This window comes from Harpia harpyja, chromosome 10, assembly GCF_026419915.1.
Source record: "Harpia harpyja isolate bHarHar1 chromosome 10, bHarHar1 primary haplotype, whole genome shotgun sequence".
In the NCBI taxonomy this organism is placed as follows: domain Eukaryota; kingdom Metazoa; phylum Chordata; class Aves; order Accipitriformes; family Accipitridae; genus Harpia; species Harpia harpyja.
The window spans coordinates 7,389,951-7,407,372 of record NC_068949.1 but is presented as its reverse complement, the minus strand read 5'-3'; the positions used below and the strand labels follow the sequence as shown (position 1 = coordinate 7,407,372).

Below are 17,422 nucleotides of genomic sequence, written 5' to 3'. Positions count from 1 at the left end.
GAAGACAACTAAACTTGCTCACAAATCTGGTATTAATTGACAGAACTGAATTCTGCACATCATATAAAAATCAACCATCTCTGAAGATATACTAGAAAACAGTGAGTCTAACTGATTGGTTTTAATTCTTACATCTTGCAGCAGAGAGATTAAAAAAGATGAAATGATGATAAAAACTATTGTCATAATATTAATGACATAATGATTAATGTCATAGCTACTTAAGTGCATAATAGAACAGCTTTCTTCAGAGAACTTGCTTTCTGTGAAGACTGGTTTTGTGAAACCAATCTAAATATTTTTGTCCTTAAATTATTACACAGCTTTGCATGAATGCTACCACACAGGAGTCTTCCAAAAGGATTCTGAAGCTTCTGAGTCAACTGCTACAAAACACATGCTTTCATGTAGTTTAGACTTATCCTAATGAGCCAGCTTAAATGTCCTTTCTATAATAAATTCTTATCAGTTGGGTTCCTCTCTTCTGTAACAGCGGATCATGGTACTAGAAACCGACTGTTTACTTGCCTTTTCTTATGAAATAAAGTATCAAACCATCTCAGCCTCATTTTCTATATGAAAACACTCGCTCCAGAGAAGGAAGAAGAGAATATGACTTTGGCCTAGGTATTTTCCAACAACATCTAAGGGAACATTCATAGAAGGCACACAAAGTGAGGACATTAATGCAGTAAAGAAACTTCTCTATTTAACCGGCTCTAAAAATGCCAAGCACATGGGTAAGATAAAGGTCCTGAGAGGAGGCAAAAGCTGAACAGGAGTCAAGTTTATTTTCCTTTTGCCATTTTCTCAGTCTATATATTTTTAAAAAAAATAGCAATACATTTCACAACCTTTATAAACTTCAGACATATGAAATTAAGCAAATAGTCTACAATTCAGCAAAGTAGGCACAACCCACTGCTGGCATATGTGTTGCCATAAACCACAAAATTCAGTTATACAAAACCCCTCTAATCTTTAATAACCTTGATAGCAGTTACTATCCAACTAAAACCACAGTGTCCCCAGGGGAGGCAGTTCATTTGCCTGACCTGCAAATACAGCTCTCAGCTGTCCATTTTGGTTTTAATTGCAGACAGTCAACGAGAAAAAGACAAGGTAACTCCCATAACTGAGGAAAACAAGCTGAGTAGGTTGTTTATAACTACTACCTTCAAGGGACAATCACTCTAAGAAGTAATTTTCACCTCTCCCCAAAAGTATGTGATTAATGGAGACACAATCATAAAAAAGAAAGATTCAAAGGGAGGTAGCTAATCTGATGTCTATCATAAATAAAAGGCATACCACATAACCAGAACTCACAAACTTTATGAAGTACCTTTACCAAATACCTTCTTCCTCTACGTAAAAGACTGCCATTGCTCATGTAAATAATGAAGAAATAAAAGACATGATATAACACGGACTATATCTTTTCCCTTGAGAGAAAATCAACTTTGTATTAGAGTGCCTCAATTCCTATAAATCCCCCAATGACTTTAAAGTGTATGATAGTACACATTATTAAATATAGTCTTTACATATGCTATTTTAAATTTTATAATGTGAAACTCATCTAACATCCCAGGCTAACACACTCTATAACCGACCTTCTTTGAGTAATTTTATGCCTTACTGAATACATATTTTTCATACAGGGAAAAAAGGAAGACCTGTGGAGCTACAGGCCAGTCAGTCTCACCTCTGTGCCTGGCAAGATCATGGAGTGGATTCTCCTGGAAACTATGACAGGGCACATGGAAAAATAAGGAGGTGATTGGTGACAACCAACATGGCTTCACTAAGGGCAAATCGAGCCTGACAAATTTGGTGGCCTTCTATGACGGGGTTACAGCATTGGTGGATAAGGTAAGACCAATGGACATCATCTACCTAGACTTGTGCAAAGCATTTGACACTGTCCTGCACAACATCCTTGTCTCTAAATTGGAGAGACATGGATTTGACAGATGGACCACTTGGTGGATAAGGAATTTGCTGGATGGTCACACTCAAAGAGTTGCGGTCAATGGCTCGACATCTAAGTGGTGACCAGTGATGAGTGGCGTTCCTCAGGGGTTGGTGCTGGGACTGGTGCTGTTTAACATCTTTGTCGGTGACATTGGCAGTGGGATTGAGTGCACCCTTGGCAAGTTTGCCAACGACACCAAGCTGCGTGGTGTGGTCAACATGCTGGAAGGAAGCAATGCCATCCAGAGGGACCTTGACAGGTTTGATTGGTGAGCCCGTGTGAACGTCACGAAGTTCAACAAGGCCAAGTGCAAGGTCCTGCACATGGGCTGGGGCAATCCCAAACACAAATACAGGCTGAGCAATGAGCGGGTTGAGAGCAGCTCTGCGGAGAACTTAGGAGTGTTGGTTGAAGAGAAACTCAACATGACCCAGCAATGTGCATTTGCAGCCCAGAAAGCCAATGGCATCCTGGGCTGCATCAAAAGAAGCATGACCAGCAGGTTGAGGGAGTTGATTCTCCCCCTCTACTCCATCTCTTGTGAGACCCCACCCGGAGTACTGCATTCAGCTCTGGAGCCCCTATCATAAAAAATGACACAGCCCTGTTGGAGGGAGTCCAGAGGAGGGCCACAAAAATGATCAGAGGGCTGGAGCACCCCCCCTATAAGGACAGGCTGAGAGAGTTGAGGTTGTCCAGCCTGGAGAAGAGAAAGCTCTGAGAAGACCTTATAGCAGCCTTCCAGTTCCTAAAGGGGGCCTACAGGAAAGATGGGGAGGGACTTTTTACAAGGGCATGTAGTGATGGGACACAGGGTAATGACTTTAAACTGAGAGAAGGTAGATGTAGATTAGATATTAGGAAGAAGTTCTTTACTGTGAGGGTGGTGAGGCACTGGAATAGGTTCCCCAGAGAGGTTGTGGATGCCCCATCCCTGGAATTGTTCAAGGCCAGGTTGGATGGGGCTTTGAGCAACCTGGTCTAGTGGAAGGTGTCCCTGCCCATGGCAGTGGAGTTGGAACTAGATGATCTTTCAGGTCCCTTCCAACCCAAACCATTCTATGATTCTATGTATCACATGAAAAATAATCTGAAGGCCTAGCATCATAACACAAGAATTTAAAGTTTAAGTAAGCCTAAAGCAACATTACATCGAACACAGTGACTTGCAAAAATTCTCATGAGAAATCTACTGGGGAGCAAAAGAACGTAACCCTTGAATCCCAGACGTGAATAAAGGTTAGGACCATATAAAGAGACAATTTACGCATACCTACTTCTGTAAGAAACTCTGTAACAGTAAAAACAAGTGATCTTTGCAGGGAGTGGGCTAAAGACCACACCAAAGAGCAAATAAAAGATACAGAATGGAAAACCATAACAATGATAATATAAAGGCATGAATAAGCACAACTGTGCAAGGGAAAACTTCCCTTTAAATCTTCTCAGAGCTGTTAACACATGAAAGACAAAAGAAAATCCTTCCCCAATTTAACCGTACTGCAGTTAAACAGTAGAAGCAGGAACAAAATCTCCATTATAAATTTAGTGGCAAATAGCAAAGATAAATGGAGAGAAAATAGTGTCTCACTGCGTATGCCTAATTGGAGTCTCTAGTTTTCCGAAATGACTGGCACATGTGACTTCTCCCAGCAGAAGAATATGTGTCAATAACATAATATTTTAGCCTACTAAAAACTACAATGATCAAAAGAACATTGCAAAGACTTTGCAAGTGCAGCAAAGGACAAGCAAAAGTATTCAGAGCTTTGTAGAGTGAGTCATATAACAAAAGATTAGGAGCTGGCTCCTAGCAAGGCAAAAGAGGGAGATCAAGTGCAAATCGTATTGACATGAACCAAACCCTGGAGAAGGGTCAGATTAATGTGAATGCTTTTAGAAAAAGCAACTGACTGAAAAACAAGAGGCCATGTGTTGAGGTTTTGAAATGAACTAACCTACAAGCAATTACGTCTTCTTCTCCGAATGGGTGGCTAAAAAAAAGGACCTCAGTAACAGAAGGAAGCCATGCCCACTACTGCTGTGAATGGCTGCACACCTCTGTAGAGAACACAACTCGAAAGGACAGGCTGCAGCTCCGTGTTTTCTGGTTTGGAGGACAATAGAAGACAAAGCTGCTCAATCTTCTCTACCCTAAGCTCCATCTCGCACCTCTGTATATGAAGAATGACCTTTTGATAGGAAGAGATACTGGCATGCGGCTGATACTGAGGGGAAAAATGTCATACTGAGGAAAGCCATACATCCTATAACAATACATAACTATGGCACACAGTGAATCCATAATACAGTTCTTTTATTGCTGCCTAAAAATATGGTTCAGTATGTACACAAAATATTAAAGTATGCCACTTTTCTATTCTCTGATATTTCTAGAAAGGGAAAAAATAATCTATGATTCATTTTTCTTAAAACAGAATACATATGAATTTTCTGAACTGTATCGACAGCTACATGAAGCTCTTGCTCTTCCCCAGTATATCTGATTATCACGTAAGACACCAAGGAAGAAACAGATTCAATGCATTTCATAAAACAAATGTCAGTGAAAATGAATACCCTTATCTTTACGGAGATTATGATCTTCCCCCAGTGGGATTACTGAACTGCCCTATTTTATCTTATCATTTTCACTTTTCTAGGATCTGACAAAATGTTCCTAGAAATTTTTCCATTAACTTCCATGGAAATTGAGTTCAGGCCTACATTGTCTTCATGTTTTTGGAAGTTCTGTGTTCTCTGAATCAAATTGTTCCTGAAATGAAAAAAAGCCTATTTGGGTACAGGGAAAAGCGTATTCTAAATGTAATATGGTTCTTTTCTTGTGAGGTGGGGGGGGGTTGTCTTTTTTTTTTTTTTTTTTTATCAAAAAAGTTGTTACCTTTTAAATATATTTCCAGTTCAGCACAATGAGAACATCATCCCTCCATTTTTCCTGCTGTTTTCAGGGTAAGGCACTGTATGTGACAGAGCGTAAAAGACTGCCAAGTGCCTGTAAACAGGAACAGCCAATGCATCATCCCAAAGTGGACAGGCAGGGAATAAAGGATTGGAATAGACCTCCCAGGACTCCCTGTGCAGTCCCCTGCCACTACTCAATAGTCATCAGCTAAACACTTCCTAATTTTATCAAGCTATATATTAAAACACAAGAACATTTTCTGTGCCTGTGCTTTCCCCAGCCCCTCCTGAAAGGCTGTTTGTAAAAGTTCATTTCTGTGATGACCTGCATATAATTTCCACAGTTAATGAACTATTTTCTCTATTTGCAAACAACCTCTGGAAGTTCGGTTCCTATCACACCGCTGCTATCGCTGCTCCAGCCAGCTTCCTACTCCCTGAACAATACTCAACTTAATCAATATCTTTTGTAGTTTTATTAGTAACTCCTCATGTGAGAACATAACAAGTACTTTCTGAAGTCCAAATACAGTAGGTCTACAGATAGACAGAATCATCTATGAAATGTGCTGTGCTTTGGGCATTTCCAATTACATTTACCTCCACCCACTTCCAACTTATCCATTGCTCACCTTGCTCTCTCTGGATGTACAGGGCTGAAGTTTGTTTCTCTTTGATTTGCTTTGGAGATCAAAATTTTCCAACAACAAAAATACCACTTCTTTGGTTTTTTTTAAACTGATAAATCTCCTTTTCAAATCCTTGAAGTCTTTCCTTATACTGAATATGCTTTTGAGGTGGTAGTCCTCACGGATGTCTGGAAACTTTCCTTCCTGTTCTTAGACTGCAGGTTACAAACAGATTTTCATCTCTGACCTAAAGAAATTCTTGTCCCCTCCACATACAACTTGATTTGATCCCTTTGGCATAAGTCTGAATTAACTAAGGTCCTCAGCTGCCATGAATACAACCCACATAAAAGGAAGACATTTATATTTTTAGATGAAAGTAAAACAAAACAAAGGAAGAAAAAACAAAATCCAGGAATACTTTGTTCTTTATGTCCAATCTTTCTGCTTTGCTTTCTCTAGTCTAAAAGAAGCAGAGGAGTTGCAGATATGAGTGACTGGAGGCTGGGATTTGGGAACTGTATCTTTAGAGAGGCTTGTTCTAATGAATTTGCTATTTCCAGTATTTCCTTTTAATTCAGGCAAAGTAGCTAAGTATGAGAACATACTCTGTCAAGGAAATTTGCTCCAAATAATGTTCTCGATGCCAGAAAAAAAAGGAAACATATCAATAATGATTCAAACAGAAAATACAGGCACAAAGTACAAACACAGCTAATATAAAGCTAAAGAGCAAATAATTGATATCAGAAATTTTAGAAAACTCAATGACTAACAGAATCAAATTTCTCAGAGAAAATGATTGGACAGTGGACAACTAAACCTTGGTAAAGTTTACCGACCAAAAAGAAAGGCACCCAGCCCTCAAACACAGCAGAGAGTGCACAGTGTTCAAATATGCTCATTTCAAGGAATCCAAAATCCTACAAGGAAAGAGATCTGATGAACTAAAATTGCTGGAAATCAAAATGAAATTCCATGAGAAAATAACATAGGTGGCTACACACGCAGATTAGCGAACACCAACAAGAACACTCAATGCCTGGCATTTAGTGTGTGTCCATAGGTGCGAAAGATTCATGGTTTCATTTACAGAAAGTCACTTTTCACAGAAACTGCTCACACACCATATGCTGCCATTTGCCTATGCCAACCTTGGGAGTACAAATACTGTTCTCCTCTGCTACAGCTAATACAAAACCAGGATATACCAGACGTTCTGGATATACTCTTCAAAACATCAGATAAAAGTATAAGAGTATGGCATATCACATGCTAGATGTATAAATAATTGTTTAGGAACTGGGGGGGGAAAAAAAAAAAAAAAAAAAAAGAGATGTAGATGAGAAGCCCCACCAGCAAGTGCAGGAACTTCACAACTGACATAGCATACTTCTGCCCTGTGAAAACACGGGTTACAAGCAGCTGTAGTTACAAGACAGGGTCCCTCCACTGAATGAAATTGTTAGCTGGATACATATTGCAGATAATAAGTAATATCATGTAAAAATCCCAGATATGTGAGAGAAGAGCAGCATTGATTTGGGCATCTCACTTTAAAAGGTGTGAGACAAGTATGAGGCACAACACACAATGACACTTAAGCCCTAGGACAGGACACCGCACTTACGGTTTTATCAGCAACACCGGTACCTTGAAGGACATCCACTGGCCCACATGACAGCTCACCCTACCTCAGAAACTGACCAAACACTGGTAATTGTCAGGTCATTTGTTTGACGTTTCTAGTCTCTTTTGTGTTTGAGGCACAAGACGTGGAAGAATTTGGGTGTATTAGATAGAAATACATCTCCTTTTTTTTAGCTCATTTTTTCCAAAGTCAAAGTGAGTGCATACAAGGATGATGCTAGCATCAACGTCTGACTCTTCACTGGAGTCCGTTTGTTTTATTTTAACAAGTTGATTATTTAGAGTAGCCTATTTGGAGCCTTTGGAACCATGTGTGCTGCAGATAAAGAAATCTGAGAGCATGTGGAGGTTAAGTTCCATCACGCACTGCCATCCGCAGAGGGTGAAGTGTGGCATATACGAGCAGCTCCCCGAGAAACCTTGCCACTGCCAACAGATTGTAAGGGTACAGGAGTATAGCCCTGCAAAATACAGCACTGATGTGTCAGCAACGTTTCTCAAGAAAAGTATGACAGAGGCTCTATGCTCAAGATGTTTTTAATGAACCCTGAAAATAGAAGTACAGTTCATTATTTTAATGATAATCACTATGCATATTATCAATGCTGGCATGTTCCCCTCTGCCATTTTTTTTTTTCTTGAAATTACTTCAATATATTTTTTCCTGATTTCCAGTTGCTTCTCCCATTCATTGACTTTATATCTGTTGTTTCAATATATATTGAAGTTATTCAAAACCATTTATTTGACACCTTTATTGGAAAATATCTGACATGAAACGCAGGTGGAGTGTTTATGTATTTTCCCAATCATTACTGAAATACCCAAAGACAGAAATGACAAATAAAACTTCTTGGTGAATTCCCAATGCTTATACACATTTGCACAAAAATCAGTGATAACCTCAGTCTCTAAAACTTGTGTATCCTAAATGTCAAATCTCAACTTCTTTTTATCATTTTAAATTAAAAAAAAGTTACTGCAATTGTTAACCATGAATAAGTATAAGATGATGAATTATATGTAAAAGGTTTACTGATTAGGATCTGAAAGAATAAATTTACTTCATTAATTTGAAGTCTACTTTCACTCATTTTGAATTATGATAATTCAAAATATTTTTTCTACTCTTTATGAGGAAAACCAAAAAAAAAAAAGGACAACATACTGTGCCAAATGCAGGTTCTCCTTCACTGAAGGTATTTCACTCACATAAACCTTCTACAGTTTCCTCAGTTTCTCACATCTAAAATGAAATAAAACACATTTTTAAAACTTAGTTACTAGTACTATTGTAACACATGTCCTTTGTGGTATTTCACAGCACTTTTTACCATTCACCCATCTTCTATAAGCATGTGTGTGAGAAACTTTGAAACACTGAGACTGTTTAACAACAAAAATTAAGGTATACGTTCTTCTTCAACTAATGACAGTATTATTTCTTTTCCAGTCCTAGGTTTCCCCTAACCTAATAATAAGTTTAGCTATGCAGGATATTTTAGTAAAACATTTGATCTAAAATTGTTTTCCTTCAAGAGCTGCTAGCAAACATTTTTGTCTTTGCATGTTTGCAAGGCAGACCTGGGTGTCAGGATGGTAATCGGAAAAGGAACACAGTAAATCAATTCTATAGCAGAGTTGTAAGTAAATGTATGTAAAAGATAAATAGGTCTTACAATTAAATCGAAAATTATACTATTGCTAACGGATCTTTCTATCCATCTGTGTACTGGACTATAGAAGCTATTAGGAGGTCCTGGTACCAGCTTCCTTTTAAAACATCCTAACAACTGCATTTAAGTATTTCCATCTCTCTGTGAGTATTTCATAGACAGGAAAGGGGAACATAGGAACTTTGGGCCTCTGGTTCTGAAAACAACTCTTGATTTCTCCCACTTATGGCAGGGTCCCTCCACATCAGGGAAAGTACCTACCCAACCCTCACAGAGATGCTTTTACAAAGTTGCAAATTCTAGGTGATCAAATGCAGAGGTGTCCATAAGTGTTGGACTGCATTTAACATTCAGTCTTCTCCTGGCCTGTATGACCTAACCCTTCCCTATTGGGATGACTTCAAGTAGCCAAAGCCTTGGAAGGAGACTCAAGCAACAATCTTTACAAAGAATCCAGAAGTAACCTCTTCTTTCTCTCACCAATATGAATAAAGGTGCTTTACCTCCTGTGGCTTTTCCTCCTATAAAAATTTTCTTTTGGCCTGTGTCTATACCACCCTCAGAACATCTGAGCTGACAAAAATTTCAGCTAAATCCATACGTATTTTTTCCTGACTAGTTCAAGCACAGTGTAAACCTAGTGTAGCTAGATTACGTTCAGATTTGCTGTAGTGTATGGCAGTGCGTGTGGGTATGCAAGCTTAAAGATCAAGGATCCATTAGCTCTGAATTACGTCCCCGCTCACAGCACAGGCAAATAATGATCTTACTGGGGAGGCAAGGGCTATGCTGTCTGGATTTCTGAATAACTACCTGCTCTCTATTTTATCGTGTATTCTGAGATTCAAATCCGCTTATGCTCAGTGTGGTAAATTTTCATCATCAAGGCAGTTATATCTTGACGTGCCACTCTACCACTCCTCACACCAGCAACAGTCTATCATATTACAGAAAAGGTGTTGGGAGGTCATTCCATCCATCTCGCTGCTCAGAGAGAATCTATCTAAACCACATGCAACTTGCACAAGACAATACAAAAGACAAGTCAGAAATTAGTTATTCTCTTCAAAACAGTAACTCTGTTTTCATAGCAGCTTTAATAAATCTTGTCTGATACATAGCTGGTATTTCTTCCCAATAACAGAAATCAGAGGTCTTTTCTCCCTTCAATTCTTCTCCTCTTTCCAGCTGTTAACTGAAATCCCCCCCCCCCCCCGCCCCCCTGCTAATTGCACATATACAAAGACGTCCTTGAAAGGAACAAAACCAAAAAGCAATTGCTGGTTATGTTTTCAAAAGCTTGGAGTCTAATTTTTGTAGTGTCAAGATCTACAACTGCAACCAGGTTTCTTAACTGAGTTATACAAAGGGACATTTTAAAAGTGCCTGTTTTCTGAAGGTTTTCAGAAAGGTTTCTGAAGGTTTCCTTGGAGAAATGCACTGGATTGTCTAATTAGTGTTCCGTTTCCTAAGTCATGCTCATCTGAAAAGCCAATCACCTGTTCTTAGAGTATCCTGGCTTTTGATTTAGTGCTCTTGATCCTAAGCGAGACCTCTGCAAACAATAGCAATGATAAGGTTATAAAGACATCCAATGGTTAAACCATTTTAGGCACCTGGAACAACAGGTGTCTATACACATTTTCACAGCAGTTTGCATTTGGAGATTTTACTTATTTACCACTTTATGCAACACACAAATTATTCATGCAATTCTAATCACTTAATTATGACTCCAATTTCCTACTATCATGTTAAAAACTGCCTTATTAGCTACAGACCACGCACATTTTGTGTATCTTTCTCCTTGCATCAGGCTAACAAAGCTCCTATTTTGTATTATGCATACAAATACCCACTCCAGGGGTTCTCCTCTGGAGTATTTATGCACTATCAACCTGAACTGTAAGTTTAAATATGATTTAACTCTACTGATGCTTCTTTTCATCTCTTTCTTTGCTTCTAGTGGTCACATACGTCTCATTTCCAATATAGTTCCGTTGTCACTGTACAACACACAGAGTGTTGACAAGCTAAAACTAAGGCTTGACTCTAACTTTGTCACAAAAACAGGTGTCAGTACCACTGCAGGACTGTTAGCTTTGATGTTCTTCTCCTACCATGAAGCCTGTCTTCCTTCAAAACTAAGCGCAAGTGACATTCGACAGGGCTAAAGCTGCCAAAATTTCTCTCTTCTTTTTGTGTGACACTGTGTAATGTTTAAAAGATCTATTAGTAAAAAAAGATACATAGGAGGCTGAAACAAAGGTTGACGACTCAATAAAGAAAGAAGCAGAGTTAGTATCAAAGACATCAGTAACAGCTCTGGCTAAGCACTTCCTGAACAACCTCACCACAAGGAATAACCTAACAGAAGGCAAAATAATGAAAAAGTTGTTTTCCTCTGCTATTTTTCTGCTCTACAAGAATTCAACACCAACCCAGTTCTAAGTATTATTAGCTCCTTAAAGGACTAAAAATTATCAGACATAATAAAATCCACATATGCATATACACCTCCACTCATCCACACAGCCCCTTCCAGAATTTCCCAGTTACTGAACAAAATGTAAACAGTTATGTTCTACTCTTGATAGTATGGGTTGTGGGACCTATCCCTCCTGTAGCTTTTCAGAGCCTTAAGGAAGGACATTTTCTTTGAATAACATTTTTTAAAAATTGCTATTTATTTCATATCTCAAGCTTGCAAACTCCTACTATGAAATAGAGGGTATAAAAGCAATGGCTCATGAAATATTAGCACGAAAAAAATCTTTTATCAAAAGCTGGCTGGCTTGCTGATCAACTGTCTTGTGTAACCCAAATACTGGAATCTTCCTGTGGTCTCTGGGCACCGCTGACAGCGAGAAGCCCTTCTGCTCTCACATCCCTCCTCCAGGCTCTGCACTTCCCACACGTGACGGAGTCTGGGGGATGTACAAGCGGAGAGCAATAATGTATACTGACTACAGAGGAATAATAAGGAAAACAGCAGTGTTTGGAATTTCACTAGTAACCATAGGTGGTAATCACGGGTGACCATGTGTAAGAAATACGTTCAATCTACCGAATATGAAAGGCTATGAAGTACAAGTTTTCATTGCCGTTTCCTGAGGGGTTGACAGGACAGCAGCAAAGGCAATGCCAGAGGAGCCTAATGAAACTTGCCTGTGGGAGATCACATACAGGCTGTCTTTTACACTTTTCTTTAGCTTGGGTATTTCTCATCTATACTCCAGTCTTCAGTGCAGACACACCTAAATATTGCAGTTATTACATTCAGTTCAAATTTGACAATTTCTTTTATAACTCTGAAGGTAATAAATTTAAAATAATAAAATCTTGATTTTACATACTCTGAATTAGTCAGGGAATCATACAAATGTATCTGAATGCCTGGATTTTCCTCATGAACTGGGTGTATAGCATACTACCTTGAGACCATATTTCGAATCCAGAATCTCCTGATTTAAAAAAAAAATAAAGGAAGAAATACAAAAAATTAAACCTGCTTTTGTATTAATCAGATTTTCTAGACTGGTCACAAGGTTTTTTAAATACATTTCTTTTGCAAGTGCAGTAATGAAAGCACCTCAGAGAGACAGCAAACAGCTCTAACTGTGCAGAGAAGCCATGAGACACAAACACTCAGCAAACTTACAAGATCATAAATGTGAGAACTTATTCTTTAATACTCAACATATCTAGTCTAATTTTAAAAATGTATTTACAGAATCAAGAAAAGAAGGGTTTAAGTAATACTATCCCACTAAATAATATAATGACCACAAACATTTTGGGATGCCTAACTTCAAAAAAAATCATGACCTAATTCTAAAGTAGCAGTCCGCAGTCATTTATTTTTCAGAGCATGGTTGTAATTACATATATCCTTTTTTTCAAGTTCTCATACATTTGGTGACCTAGCTTTGCCTTACCAAATTTCAACAATGAACTGCTGAACTTTTAAATATTGAACTCTTAATGGCAGCTTCTCATGTGATTGATGTTGTGATCTATAACATCAGCTCTGTTTTGTCACTTTAACAGAATAATGTTGCAGGATTTTTTTTCAGGAAGGTCAATTTAACACCTGGTTTCAGCTCTGCTTTCAAATCATCAATATAATTTATACGGAAACCTGCCAGTGCAGAAAGCCATACTCGTACATGTTTTGGTAAAATATTTTGTGGCTTATTTATCCTTAACAAAAATATAAACATATAAAGAAAAACTTGAATGGCTATCACTGAATGTAGGCAGGGATCTCCAGAAAGCAAGCTAAATAATGTAACTCTGGACACCCCCTTACCCACACCCTTCCAACCTCCCAGTTTTTAGACACATCACTTACTAGGTTATTTCCTCTGTACTTAGCAGACACAATACAACTTGCAACAACCATTGCAACGATCGTGAAGGCTCCTTCCAGTCATAGAAAAACATTCTGTTGAACTAGTTCATTGTTCATTTATTCTAATATGTGATATTGTGACAGCTTATTTTCTGATTTCAGATAACACCCGGCCTTGGAGGATGTTTTCATGACGAGTCATAATCACGTGGGTTTGCATTTGTTTCCTACTTATAGTAAGGAGTGTGTCACTTTCCAAGCTTGTCATCTGCAGATATATGGTTCTGTGCACATATGGCGAGACATACAAAATACGGCTTCTTTGCTATGCTTGTTGATTAAAAGTTTAAAGGCTGTTACTGGAGCGAGGGCTTGGAAAGGAAGATTTGCCACAAGAGAGAAACTGCAAATGACTGGAATTAGCCATATAAAATGCATGCTTTCTCCCCCGGTTTATAACATTTCCAATTGTACTCCTGAAGCTTGATACTATAGGTAAACAAAGCTATAAAAAATTAACTACGTTCATTAGGGCACACAGAAGAACGTTTCATATGACAGGCCAACAGAATTGAAGTTTCACCTTTAAAATGCAACAGATGCTGTGTGCTACTGAAACAGATACACAAGAAAATTTCATGCTGGGAAACATCTGGCTAAAATTCCATGGTTGTCATCTTTTGTGTAAAAGTTTGCCTCAACCAGCAGATCAGAAATGCACTCAAAGTTACCTATACTGTAAGTATTAATTGTTCACATTCAACTCAAAGAACTTCAAATGGATGCACGCAGCTGAAGAAAAAACACACAGAAATCAATGCTCAGTACTATCTCTTAAAAGCCTCTCTCCATTTTAAAGCAAACCAAATCAAGCCATGCAAATCAGATGTTGGAATAATATTGTCAAAAGATCATCTTGTAGAAACACAGGCAGCACACAGCTGAAATGCAGAGTCTTGATGCTATGATCAAGATTGAGGCCAGGAAGCACACTCTGGAAATTATTTTCATAGAGCAGATTACCAATATACATCTAACATGACCCAGTCTTTACCAAAGCTGTTAAACAAAGCATAACACTAAATGAATAAAAATTGCCTTGAAATGAACAAATTGTACAAGCAGCCTTTCTCCTCCTTCACTAGTTTTCTAGGGAAGCCTACTCAGAGAATTAAGTGTTCACAAGTGCCAGCACTCACCTCCAGTCACTGCTGCATTGAAGGGACCTATTACAGCATTTCCACAGACTCAAAACAGGGGGTATTGCTGTTACTTCAGAGTCTGTGCTCTATGGCTCATTTCATTTTTGAGAGAGTCCTAAAATTACAATATTTCTGTTTTCAATGAGATCAGTAAATACTCTCAGACTCCTGTGATTAATTTTAAGAATAGCATACAATATTTGAACTACTCATTCTTATGTTTTCTTCTATATCAAAAGGAAAAATTATGAGTTCATTGAAGTAAATTCTATGCAGGTACACTAGAAGGTTACAACATTTAAAGATGATCTTTGCAACAGATGAAAAAGCAAGATATCTGGATTCTGTTGCTAGCCCTGATAGAGATGAGGCTTCAGGCAGCGCTCGTATTTCATCCCTGATTGCCCACCCACTTAAAAATTAGGAAGTTTTATTTATATCTGGTAAAGTGCTAGTGCTATCTGCCCCAGCAAAGTACATGTAAAGTTGCCTGAAGGACTGTCTGGAAGGTCCATAGAGGTCCCCAGTTTCAAAACACTGCAACCTGCCAGGAGTGAGGAAGAAAAATGCTATGATAAGTAGGACAGCTGTAAAACACCTCATTAAAGGTCAGGTTCACAGAAGTATGTAGTAGTAGGAAGGTAAACCCAAAACTGATTTCCTGAAAACTCCTGGTAAGTGCTAGGCAGCAGCCACACTTGCCTGTGTTTCATAAGCACATTATTTTATTTCAAACTCCTTTCATTGCCTAAAGCTATACCACTTTCAATGCCTTGGGACATGTCAGTTTTGACTGAACTAAACAGCTCAGCACTCACATACAAGCCCTGGAGAAGCAAAAATTGAGATCCTTGTGTGTCTCCTTGAGATGATCCATCCTGTCTTTAGGAAGTTTACCATGTAGCACTACAACCAGGCTCTATAGAAAATGCACTAGTATTTGATATTTTCTCTTAAAACATTGCTGCTCCTGAGCCTTGTTACAAGGTAAAAGTAAGAATATCAGAGCTCTCGCCCAGAAAGTGGAAGACTTGGGTTCAATTTCCTGTTTTCCCTGAAGAGATTCAAAGGCACAACTCCCATTCCCTTGTCAGTGAAGCCACCTCCAACATTTCAATTTGACGATGTCCTTATGACTATAAAGCAAAATCTTCTGCGCAGGAAAGAAAAAGGGAATGGAATAGGGAATATGGGTTTAAAGCAAATATACAAAACCTCCTCCTTCATTTTGGCTAGAGGCAGGTTTCATGATGGCAGGTATTTGGTTGTCATAGCTTTCACTCAAAAGCAGTCTTTTCTGTTTCACTGTATGTGAAAAAACGTTAGAAAATAGGTAAGTGTTCTGTCTTAAACAAACAAACAAAAAAATCAGAACCTTTAAGAGTGATTCAAATAGGACAACAGTCAAAGCTGAATTGTCCTTCAGATGTCTACTCAAAATTTTCCGAACAGCTTTCATTCCTTCACAATATTTAAGATGAAAGAAATGAAACAAAATATTCTTATACTGACAGGAAAAGAGAATACATCCTGAACTGCTCCCTCAATAATAAAGTGGGTGTGACAACCTTCCCATCCCCTTGTATTTGCCACTTTTTCTTGCAATGTAGCTACAGTTTTTTTCCGCACTCGGGCTTCTTTTTTGGCTAGATAAACACTTTGTTGTGAAACAAAAAACATGACTAGAAAGGACTATTACACCACAGTCCATGTCTCCTAAGCTTAACACAGGTAACCTCCAAGGTGAAAACTGCATGTGTTACAGAGATTTCAGCTTTCCAAATACAAACATGCTAATAAATGCATATATTTCAAATAGAACCAAGCAAAAAGGATGACTGCAACAAGTCAATAGCTGACAAGAAACCCAAAGTTCCAATATACTTTTTACAATCACTTCATTTTAACCAGCCAGTACCTATTTTGCAGAAGGAAAGAAAGAAAACTCCATCACAAGACCAACCTTTCACAAGCGCTGTTAAAGTAACTTTCTAGTAACGTACTTCAATGCCATTTTTATTGGCTACATCCTTTAAAAGAGAATTCTCCAAACAGCAATCTAACTCTGAGGAAGACACAAATGTACACGTACCTCAAAGAAAAATTAAAAATTGCAAACCGTATTGTAGGTCCTGACACAAGCCTGCATAGCAGAATCCCTCCTAAACACATCATGGTGTTTTCTTTTCCCGTCATCACAGGTTCCCAAATACTCCTGTTTATTTCCCAGATCTGTTTTTAAAAACTATGCACTCATCTGAACACAGTGGTCCTGCACAGAAAGATTTATCTCTGTCTGAAACGCTATGCTAGTCTTTCCAGCAACGACTGCAGGCCTAAACACAGTGTGGTTTTATCAAACATTGTCAGTTTTTAACTAATTATACTCTAGAAGAACCTTGTTACTATTAAATTACTCAACCAGTTTTAAGCAACATAAATGTTAAAAATGAAATAATCACTGGATTTCAAATTTGCAGCTGATCTTATATTTTCATATGGAGTGGGTGCTCCTAAGTATTGAACTGCATTTATTGATTTCAAGCATATGAAGAACCAAGCCCCCCCTGCCCATCCCGTTGATATTCATAAAACTGCGTTCAGGATCTCCCTTAAGTCTCCTTATGTTGTACAATACTCTTGCAAGACAGCTCTTTAGTTCCCTCTTTTGTCTACAGAATAATCAATAGAAGATTCCTGGAGGGAAACACTGTGAAGAAAAGGCATACTTTTACGAGCTCTCGTTAAAGCTGGCTGTGTTACTACAGCAGGTTTCTCATGAAGAAAAGGGAAAGAAGTATTATCGCTCCCTATCTGCAAAGGCAAAATATAATCTTACGAGGGTACATAACAAAAGAAATGATGCAGATATTTTTAATTTGACCTGTTAATATCTGAAGTTTAAAACACTCAGGTAATTTGTCTCACTTCCTTCCAATGCAGAAGTACTCCTAAAATACCACACATTTTTAACAAAGTATTTAAGTTATATTTGGCAACATCTCTGTTTC

The 17,422-nt window shown here is 38.3% G+C and overlaps 1 protein-coding gene across 2 annotated transcripts in view; it reads right to left on the bottom strand.

Annotated features, from left to right (window-relative positions):
- The window catches only part of PCDH15 (protocadherin related 15), a 725,853-nt gene that overhangs the window by 585,382 nt on the left and 123,049 nt on the right, over positions 1-17,422 (bottom strand). Inside the window, exon 1 of one of the 2 annotated variants that reach the window (XM_052799249.1) lies at positions 8,348-8,403. The exons of the other annotated variant lie outside the window; for it this stretch is intronic. The gene's annotated coding sequence lies outside the window, so the exon portion shown is untranslated. Of the gene's footprint in view, positions 1-8,347; positions 8,404-17,422 lie in introns of those variants that run through there. 2 annotated transcript variants of the gene reach the window in all.